Raw genomic sequence first — 11605 nt, 5'->3', positions numbered from 1 at the left:
ACAACGTACTAAATGAAGTCTAGAATGATATGTGCAAAGTTTGGTGAATATCGGTTCAGATTTAGATATAGCTCCCATATAAAGCTTCGCCCGATTTTAGGTAAATAGTCCACTAAAGTCCCTGGAAATCTTTTGATTTGCACGAAATTTGGCACAGAGTTATGAATAAGATCGAGAATGATGTCTGCCAAGTTTCGTGAAAATCGGTTCAGATTTAGATAAAGCTCCCATGTGTATTTTCATCCGATTTATTGATGTTGCTAAGCTTCGTGTAAAGATCTATAGCTAGGCCGATTGACACAACGTTCTAATGTTATATAAATTAGTCTCTGGCTAGTTTCCCTGAAATCGGTTCAGATATAGGTTTATAACAAAACTGTTAGGATACATATGTAAAATATACCCAAAGTGGTGAAGGGTATCATATAGTCGGCCCAGTCCGACTTTACAACTTTCCTTATTGGTTTTTTCTCATCATTACTCCCTACACAACTTAGTTATCAGGGTATTATAGCTTTGTGCAGCTCCAAGAGTTTGTAACGCCGCGAAATATTGGTCCTAGACCCACCTTTAAGTATACCGATAGTCATATCTCGACTAGCTGAGGCGATCTAGACATTTGTGTCCGTCCGTCTGTCCATTATAATTGTTAAAAACGATATGTTTTTTGGTAAAGATCGGTTAATATTTAGATGAAAATGGTCCAAATACTTATTTGTTGTCGGTTTTTCTGGTCGCTCCAGAGGCCGTAATTATGACCCAAACATCCCGAATTTTTACATGTAAAAGATGATCGGTCCAAAGAATAAGCATGCCCGTTTTGATAAAGATTGGTATATTTTTAGCGGGTCAAATGGACCCGAATTTTGTGTGAAAAATGGAAAAATTTGTATTCTACAGCGTATATATTTACTCCTGAAAGACATAGACCCAAGAAGTTGATAGTATATTCTAGAGGAGTGATTGACCTTTTATTGATGATTATATTGTCATATGTACTCGGATGTGGGAGCAACACATAAATTTGACACTGGAGGGCGGAAATATAGCGCTGATCACTTTGAAATGTTCCATGAGGTTCCAGTTATCGTCAAGAACGAACATCACAACACAACCCACGGTGAAGGGAATATGGACAAGTAATTAGAAGGATTGTACTGAATATTAGTAATATTCGGAAAATATGTCATATGTAAGGAAGACCTCTATCGGGCTAGAGGGTACAACTATCACGAAATATTGTCCAGGCTCGGAATAAAAATCCGAGTAACTATGTAGGGTATCGTATGATCGGCCCCGTCCGGCTATACTGCTCCGCTCATTGGTTTTTTCATGAATCTAGTTTTTTTTTAATTTTAATTTTTGTATAGCTCTTAACATGTCTATTCCAAAATAAATCACATTTTTGTTGGAAATTCATCTTTCCCTTTGCAATATTCGACGGCCATACGTTGCTAAAATATCGATTAATTAAAAGCTACTTATAATTAACTTTCAAAAGCAAATATATTGAATTGGCATAACTGAATATTCTAAATGACCTCATTATGTTGATAATAACATCATTGCGTGTCAATTTAGTATTTGTGTCACGCAACATACATACATATTTTAGAAATTTGTCCGAATGGTAATTTCAGTTTTTATATTTTTAACCCAATGACTTGTGATGTGTGCGCTGTCATAAATATATTTTGTAGAAGGGATGTAATTAATATTGACAACTCTTAACCTACATTCATAATCTAATTATATTGTAGCTATATTACCGTTAAAAATTATTGTATGTAATTGTGAATACTCTAAGTCTATAAAACAGACAAAATATCAGTTTTTTGTTTTTCTTATTTGAAAAACAATTCACACATACACACATTATATAACTGAGTTTTATCTGTTTACTCACATAAAAAAATTGAATTTCCGCAGCCGGTAGGATTCGAACCTACGCTCCCAGAGGGAATCTGATTTCGAGTCAGACGCCTTAACCACTCGGCCACGACTGCTTACGAAACACGAGCGAAACTTGTAATCTAAAAATAATTCGGATAAAGTTATTAATAGATTTTTTGCAAACATTTAAATATTTATATTTTTTACAATTATGGTTATCAAAAGTTAACTGGAATTTCTTTCATTAGATAAGCAAACAATTATAGATTTAAAACTTTGGGCAGTGTTATTATATAAATAGGTTTGAGGCTGTAGTTTGGCACTCTGTGTACTTGGATGAAAAAGATTTGCAAAAAAAACAATATAGGTCCACCTTGTCATATGGCCTCCATAAAAAGGACTCGCCCTTTTTCGGAATTTTGAAAATCTTCAACGGAAGTGCCTGCGCGTCACACATTGAACTATTGCTGTGAATGATTTCGTGAAGTTGCCCTCAATATTTACCAAATAAATGGTTCTTTCTTTGATATACACAACGTAAATCAACATTTACGCCAGTACCTAAATTTAGTGTGTTGTTTACTAAAATACATACTCACTTACTCACCTCTACAGGGTTTGTTGAACGTCCGTATTACCCAAACATTTATTTTATTTTATTTTGTGTCAGTTGAAACGGCGAAAAAGGATGAAAACATTTTCCTAATTAACCGAAAAATTTTTGTATCTATAGAAAAACAAATTTTTCAATGACTGGAATTCTATTTTCAACTTTATATTTTTATACGCAATGCGTATTTGTGTAAGTCCTGATTTATATTAGGCGAGTTTACTTGTGGCAATTTTTATCGTTCTCTTTTGAACTTGCTCCATGCGTCTATACAAGGCAATTCGGTTTCCAAAATATTTTTTATTTGTTGTTTTTTCACATTTAAATATATATAAAATGCCAACAAATACGAAATACACAAAACGAATTGCCAGAAAATTGTCGGTACGAGCAATTATTTTTCATTTCTATACCCCTTGCCCCTCTCTCCTACAAACAAAGACTTGCCGCAAGTAAACTTGCCTAATCTAAATCAAGACTAACATTCATTGAAATACATGAATTTAACTTTTGAGGTGAATAAAATCGTACATGAATTTAGGTACGACCCTTAAAAATTTCTATTATTAATTGTCAAACAAATCGTATGGTTGGATTATTGCTCGCACTGTCAATCACATTATTTAGTTCGATTTTATATAAAGCACACTTTTAGGCAATGTGAAATAATTTTTATTTTAATTAATTATACAGTCAAGCGGGGTTATTACTATGTTTTGTTAATTAGATGTATGTCACTTCACGTTGTAAATATGTTTGTTTAAGCTATATACACAAACATCCTGCTAATCTGGGCAATTTATTACAGACCTAAATAGGGATTGTATCAAGCGATTTCTGTAAGCCAAAATGCACACAAAATACATATTTCAGCAATTTTCAATAGGTATTTTCCTCAAATATCAAAACTTCAAATCGTAGTCCGATATTGACAACGTATTCTATAGTGCAACATGTGTATAGAATCCTCAAAATACTGAGGCTATACCAAAGGGTGATCAATATCGTGTAGGAATTACCGAACATTTGGTTATTTCGATCCTAATAGTTTCGTTTTGTATCACAATACCTTCTTCACTTTTAATATTAAATCGGTAGGTACTCGAACCTGGATGGTTAAAAATTATGTTATATTGGGCTATAATTTTTTGGCAGTAAGATTTAACAGCTAATGAGAAAACCAAACACCAACTCGATACCGACTTGGGTCAATATAGGGTAATTCAAAAAAATGTATACACACTTTGAACTTCAATAGAAAATTTATTTACCGTTCTACAAAGTTAAATTTCAGGAAAATAGAAAGCTGAAAGTCAAATGTAAATGAAACATAAATAACAAATATTATTACTGTTCAAATTGGTGACCTGCAGCATCAATACAATTCTGAGAACGAATCTCCACTGATTCTGTACATCGTATCAAAACGTCCAATGCGATTTCTATACACACTGCTTGAATCTCATTCCAAAGAATGTCTAGGTTACGTGGTTTACGTTTATACACCTAATCTTTTACTGTGCCCCACAAGAAGAAATCCAGTGGTGTAAGGTCTGGAGACCGCCCTGGAAACTCGATTGGCCCACTGCGTCTTATCCACTGGCCCGACAAATATTGATCCAGATAAGCATGTATATTTATATTTGAAGGGAAAACTACAATAGTTTAAAGTGCGTATACATTTTTTTGAAGCACAATGTATTAATAATTATACTCTTCCTCACACTTTAGTACAGAGTAGCACAATTCGCATTTTTGATCCGATAAGAATAAAATTTGGCACAGGTCACTTATTTGGCTCAAGGACAAACCTTATTGAAATTGGAGAAAATCGGTTCATATTTAGATATAGCTGCCATATATTGTATAAATGATGCACAAAAGTACCTATATATCTTTCGATTTGCACGAAATTTGGCATAGCGTACTAAATTAAGTCTAGAGTGATTTGTGTTAAGTTTCATGAAAATCAGTTCAAATTTAGATATAGCTCCCATATATATTTTCGTCCGATTTTAGGTAAATAGTGCACCCAAGTACCAATATAACTTTCGATTTGCACGAAATTTAGCATAGCGTATGGTTTAGATTTACATATAGCTTCCACATATATTTTCATCCGATTTTGTGTAAATGGTGCACCAAAATCCCTTTATATCCTTCGATTTGCACGAAATTTGGCAGAGCGTACTGAATTATGTCTAGAATGATGTGTATTCAGTTTCAATAAAATCGGTTCAGATTTCGATATAGCTCCCACATATACATATTGTTACGTTCTTGGATTTTACTTAATCCCGTGAAGACGTTGTTTTATTTCCCAGTACAGTTCGTACTAAATAAAACGCGGGTTCTTTCTGATTACGATTATTACAATGAGTTTATTGACACACTTTACTTTGCACTTCACTTTACAGCTTTATGTTACTTGACGGTTTCAATTCGCAATCTGACTCACAACTGACTAACTGCCTTGCCATTTCCTCTATTTATATGGGCCTTGCCTGTCGCTACAGAAGTTTCTAGACGATCTGGTAACATCTGGATTACGAACAATCTACCAATGCAACACACACATACAAACTTACATTGAGTGAACAATAACAACAACACATATACAGGCGAGGGAGTAACAAAGAAAGAGGAATTAAGCGATCATCAATGATGACGTTTAACAAGAATTGTACGTCAACAACAAAATAGACAATGAAAGAGGAAATGGAAAGATGTAGAAAAATCTATACAGTAGTTGTTGTTGTGAAGTTATTCGAATAAACTGCGCAGTAGAAATTTACGTTACAATTCAAATTCTTAAATTAACGGAATTCATCTAAATTAACTTAAATCTAAATTCGTAACAATATAATATATTCGTTCGTTCGGAAAAATTTGACCTATATTTATAATTGTAAGTGGATACATTGGCGACTCAATAAGAATTCAATGCACCAAATTTCAAGGAATTCAGTTGAAAAACGTGCTTAAGAACCTCAAAATAACGAACATTTTGTGACACCTTTATATGGGTGTTATGCCAAACCATACCCCTATAATGATTATCATTCAAAACCCACAAATGCCAAATTACAGGTTTTTCGGTTGGAAAATGCCTCCACCTAATGGTGCCAAAGCCAATTGGATTGAAAAACATGCCAAAAATAATGGGGTGTAATGTTCTATAAAGGCTAATCTGAAACTTGGGCCAATATTATTAATATTTTGTAGAGAAATTTTTGTTAAGGAGCTACCCAATATAAATAAAAATAAAAAACGAGCCCGACATCTACGAAATACCGCATATAGAGGTGTACCGTCATATAGGGAGATATACCAGAACGAGGACGGATATATACCATTTTCAATACCAAATAGAAATACAGTCGAACACGCTACATATATTATTAATACTTAACAAGCCCCACAAAAGTTAATTTTTACGCCAATGCTGGCAGCCTTTATAAAAAAGAGAAACGAGTTAATTTAAGGGGACCCCCCATTTTCGGGGTAAATTTTTTTGGTTTAATTCGATTGTACAATAATTCAAGAATGTCTCTACTAAATTTAAAGTGAAAATCTCAAGAACTCTTGAAGATATAGCCGATTTATTGTGTCCGCATCAAGAGACGGCTAAAGGGCTTCCCAAACTTTAAAACGCATTTTTCTCTTTTGCGAATGGCGGGCACGATAACAAATTTTTACACGTTTCTCTGTGAGTATATAGCTATCGTATGAACTAGGATAAAGCCAATCGATGAAGATCTTTCTTATTTTTGACCTTGGTTTTTGGTCAAAAATCGGCGATTTTCCAAAAATATTTTTTCAAAGGCCTTACCCCTCGGCAAACAATGCCATACATTCCCCACTAATAAATAGTTGTTTTTTTTATAAAAACAACAAACTGGGATTCAGCCTGACTATTTTGCAAAAACAAAAGGTCCGCCATTTTGTTAATTTTAGAGCGAAGTCAATAATCCTAGTTCATACGAGAGCCAGACATGTATTCTTTCTAACACCGATGGAATTTTCGGATTCCGATGTTCCAGTGAGGAGTTATCATGCCCGCCATCAAAAATAAGGACTTTTTTTAATTACAAAAAACTACAACAAAGCAATAACAAAAATTTTTTGTAAATTTTTTCTTCTCTTTTAAATCTTCAAATATATATGTGCAAAGTTACAAACCTTAACAAGAATTGGTATTGATTTACCAGCCCATTGAAAATCTTGAAAAATTAAAATCGAGAATGGGTGGGGTTCCTTTATCCCAGATAACGTCAGAGATTGTTTCTTCAAAATCTTAACTTTAGATTTAAAACATTTTAGTATCATCATGAAGTTAAAAAGTATAGAAAAAGGTATAAAATAAGATAATTGATAAAAATGCATCGATAACGAACTACTTTACTTGGTCCCAACTAGTTCGCTATACACAGAATATTTTACTCATTCAATTGAAATCGATATTTCAAGAACATTTATTATGGCATTTCCTCAATCGTGCTCTAAAATTCATATTTTATTTCTACAATTATTTATTTCTTTCAACGGTTCCATTTGGTTTCATTATCTAATAACAAAACCAAACAACCATTATAAATTCCTGGAAATATTGTCAATTTCTATTTTAACAAAAGATTGGTTTTCTAATGCATGTAGAAATTGACGCAGCCGGTAGGATTCGAACCTACGCTCCCAGAGGGAATCTGATTTCGAGTCAGACGCCTTAACCACTCGGCCACGACTGCTTGCGCAATTGACCTTTCAGCAACCTTCGGCGTGCAGGTCTACAGAATTATGAAATTATTAAATTTTCTGTTGCTGCCTCTTCTTCACGCTCATATAACTTATCAATAGAAAATCTAAAATGAAAACACAAAAATCCATTTATGAGCTAAAAATATAACCATCCGACCGGCAGCTGCTGCTCTCAACAATTTTGTTCACACATTGCACAGGCATTTCATTTTGAGTGAGAATCAACCGGAGGGGAAGCACTTTCACATTTCACTCTTTTGGCTGGTGAATTTTTCTCTTCAGTGTCCAAACATTCCAGAATGTGTGTACGTTCCGCTGTTTATTTCCATTGTTTGGAATAATGGAATTGTGCGTTGTCTTTGGAAAAAATGTGTGTGCGTATGGCATTGTTGTTGGTGTCAGCTACATTTAGTATAGGTCATTGTTCTAAATAAACAAACAACAATATTATTATTTGGCACACATTTTCTACCAAAGTAGCTGTAATGTGGCATCCCGGATTATTTAGAGATCTTAGCCGAATTTACCATCCACACTAGGTATGACCATCCCCATATAAAAATCCCGGGCGATAGGTAATTATACTTCAAACCAATTCATAACAAAAATTTAAATCTTTTAAACTCTACTCTAACAACTATTCGCTCCTCCTCATTTCACATAAATTATTCAATTATTAATTCCTTCCGGATGCAATTGTATTTGTACACCAAAATCTTCTTGAGTCATTTCCCTACATTTTCAAAACTATTTTGATAACAAGAACAATAAAAACAACAACGTTTGAATGTTGTGTATAGCATGAATGTCATGGATGGCAAGTGACGGCACAGAAGGATTTGCAGTTTGTTTTTAGTACACAACCTTCTATTTGTTATACGCTGGCTGACATTCCCAAAACGTTTTAAGAATTCAACACATATATTATTTATCGTTAGCAAACAGACAAATAAATATGGGCCGGATAGGTATGCTTCGGCTCCAAAACGGTCTATAGATAACATTGTTGTTGTTGAGATGTTTACTAAAACCATACGAGTGTCTTAGGCGCTTTACTATTTGCTTCATAGTAGTTGGAGGTTGTATAACCCAGCGAAAATTTTTGAAAGAACTACTGTAAATCTTAGTAAGGAAGGAGAACTTTACAACAATTGATATAGATTCCTGGGGTTCCGCCGATAAATCAACCGCAACTAATAACTTGTACTATGGACAAGTTATTACAGGGTTGAAAAATCCCGGTGTACCAGATTACAGTCAATTATAATTGGAAGCTAACTTACGTATACGCAATCAATGTAGGAATTTCCGGTAATTATCAAAAAAATGATATTTGTATGTATGTATGTTTTAGCATAGCCTCCATATAAAGTCCCGCCGCATCTCTGCCGCATTTTCCAACAGAAAAGGCTTTAATCTTGGGTTTTGATTGCTGGCATATAACTGCGATGAAAAGCATCATTATTGGTCCATCTTATGACATAGCCCCCATATGAAGATCCCACCGATTTTTTGATATTTCGAGGTTATTAGCCGCATTTTCCAAACGAAAAGGCTGTAATTTGGCATTCTATGTTATTGGCTAGTTGGTTACTACTTACTTCTCCCAAGAACATATTCAATATATGTCAATGTTCGTTTGTATACATGTAGAATTCCCGCTTAATGTTTGCTGTGTCAACGTGATCTATGTAGATGAACATATTTTAATTAATGCATTCACATGTAATTCTAAAATCAAGGAAAACTTTAATGTCAAATTATGTACATATGAGAATTAGGCATTTGTAAATCTATTATACCCTTCACCAAACTGTGGTACAGGGCATCGAGATAGACCCATGGTTCCATGTCCGTTCCTCCGTCTGTTGATGTTAAATTGTAAACCAGTGAGCGGAGCAGTATAGTCGGACGGGGCCGACCATATGATACCCTACACAACTTCCACGAAAATCTAATTTTCTATGGTTCGACATTCTGAGCTTGGGCAATATTTAGCGATATTTGTACCCCATTGACCGTCTAGACGCCTACAAATATTACTAATATTCAGTACAGCTCTTCTAATTACTTGTCCAGATCCCCTTCACCGTGGGTTGTGTTGTGATGTCCGGCTTTCAATAGTGGCCTATAAATCGACTCATAAAAAAAAAACAAAAAAATTAAGTTTTCGGGTCACTTCATCCAAATATTATTATCTGATCATCACCGAAAATTATAGGCGTTGTCCATAACCATACCTGGATCCTTATGGAACATTTCAAAGCGATCCGCGATATATTTCCGTCCTCTAGTGTGGTAATGCGTTACTAAATAATATATGAATACGTAAGGACCTGTAAATATTTAAGTTTAACTCCCACATCCGAGTACACTCGACAATGCAATTGGTATCAATGTAAAGGTAAACCACTCCTCTTGGATATACTATCCACTTCTCGGGTCTATGTCCTTCAGGAGTAAATATATACGCCATAGAATACAAATTTTGTCATTTTCCACACAAAAGTCTGGGTCCATTTGACCCGCTAAATATTGACCAATCTTTATCAAAATAGGCACGCTTATTCTTTTGCCCGATCCCCTTCTCCGTGCAAAAATTCGTGGTGTTTGGGTCATAATTGCGGCCTCTAGAGCGACCAGGAAAACCGACAAAAATAAAGTTGTTGGTCCATTTCATCCCCTAAATATTAACCGATCTTTTCCAAAAGCAATAGGGGTCTTCATTAACCAGAAAACTTTTGGGGCTGCACAAAGCTATAATACCCTGACAACCTAGTTGTGTAGGGTATAAAAAGTACAGGTCGCATTTATAATCCGATTTGGATGAAATTTGGTACAAGTCAATTATTTGGCCCAAGGACAAACCCTATTGAAATTGAAGAAAATTGTTTCAGATTTAGATATAGCTCCTATATATATTGTCGCCCGATTTTAGGTAAATTGAGCACCAAAGTCCCTGAAAATCATTCAATTTGCACGAATTTTGGCTCAACGTACTGAATAAAGTCTAGAAACATGTGTGCTAAGCTTCGTGGAAATCGGTTCAGATTTAGATATAGCTCCCATATATTTTCGTCCGATTTAAGGTAAATGGTGCACAAAACTCCTAATGTTTGTCCGATTAACACGAAATTTTGCACAAAGTATCAAATTAAGACGTGAATGGCGTTATAGGGTTTTGTCGAAATTGGTGCAGATGAAGCCATAGCTTCCATATGTATTTCGAACGGGTGTCTGATTGAGATTAAATGTTTAACTGTGCGGCGTACCGAACAGCTTGTATCAATTTTGATTTAAATCGTTTTCCATAAATTCCCATGGTACGCAGACGACTTTAAATCTGGCGAATGAAATTAAATTTTTAATAGGTTGCAGAATGACATGAGTATGTTCCTTCGAAGGAACATTAGCATACAATTATAAGCATACATATGTACAATATACCCAAGTGGTGAAGGGTATCATATAGTCGGCCCAGTCCGACTTTACTACTTTCCTTACTGGTTATTAGTGGGGAATGTATGGCATTGTTCAACGAGGGGTAAGGCAGGGAAGACTATAGTTTCGGATAACGCCACTGATCCTCGTCAGTTCAATATTATCACCATATACAGTTATTTACAAAAATATATTAGTTTTACATTTGTTGACGGAACATCTGCGGGCACAGCGGTCTATCCAAAATTACATATCAATCGGACACACGTTGATTATTTGGAGCACCATTTGCATGCAATCGAATGACAATATTTATGGGAGCTATATCTAAATTTGTTTTTCACAAAGCTCCTAGATACAATTTTGGTATGCTCTTCATAATCAACCTTAATGTCAAATAGGAGGGAATTATATATGTAAGCTATATCTTAATCTGAACCGATTTGAAAACAAGAAAAAAGTGTCAGTCGGTGTTAACGACAGATATACAGTGGTGGTCACAGAATTAAAACATTTACTGTGGTAAACATTTTTTGATCAGCCCTCGATTCGTTTGAAGTATTTTTGAAAATTTGTTAATTTAGAACACTTCGATATACTGCACTTAAGAGATTTAGTGTGAAAATAGAAAAATTTTGCATAAAATCTTTCCATAAATAACGGTTTTTATGGAAATACATCGACTTTGAAGTGGCCATATAATTAAAACATTGTGTGGGATTTTTTACTTTACTGCATTTTTTGAAAATATTTTTAGAAAATCTCTTTAATTTAGTTAAATTATGAAAACTAAGCACCGATAAAATCATTTACAGATAAAAAATTTTGAAAAAAATCTGTAAAATCCATCAAAATTGCCAACAATTTGTACAGTACACCTTATATTCAGAAAATCACCCTTATTAT

General features: G+C 34.4%; 2 non-coding genes across 2 annotated transcripts; both read right to left on the bottom strand.

Annotated features, from left to right (window-relative positions):
- Window positions 1-1924: 1924 nt before the first annotated feature.
- Trnas-cga (transfer RNA serine (anticodon CGA)) lies at window positions 1925-2006 on the bottom strand. Its single transcript has one exon. It is a non-coding gene; the product is annotated as a tRNA-Ser (tRNA).
- A 5160-nt stretch (window positions 2007-7166) lies between these two features.
- On the bottom strand, window positions 7167-7248 carry Trnas-cga (transfer RNA serine (anticodon CGA)). The gene has a single exon. It is a non-coding gene; the product is annotated as a tRNA-Ser (tRNA).
- Between the last annotated feature and the right edge of the window lie 4357 nt (window positions 7249-11605).

The sequence above is a fragment of the Musca vetustissima genome, unplaced genomic scaffold (assembly GCF_032173495.1).
Source record: "Musca vetustissima isolate MV318-11 ecotype Yass unplaced genomic scaffold, APGP_CSIRO_Mvet_v1 utg7156, whole genome shotgun sequence".
In the NCBI taxonomy this organism is placed as follows: domain Eukaryota; kingdom Metazoa; phylum Arthropoda; class Insecta; order Diptera; family Muscidae; genus Musca; species Musca vetustissima.
The sequence above is the reverse complement of the archived record's forward strand: the minus strand, read 5'-3'. Positions and strand labels throughout refer to the sequence as shown.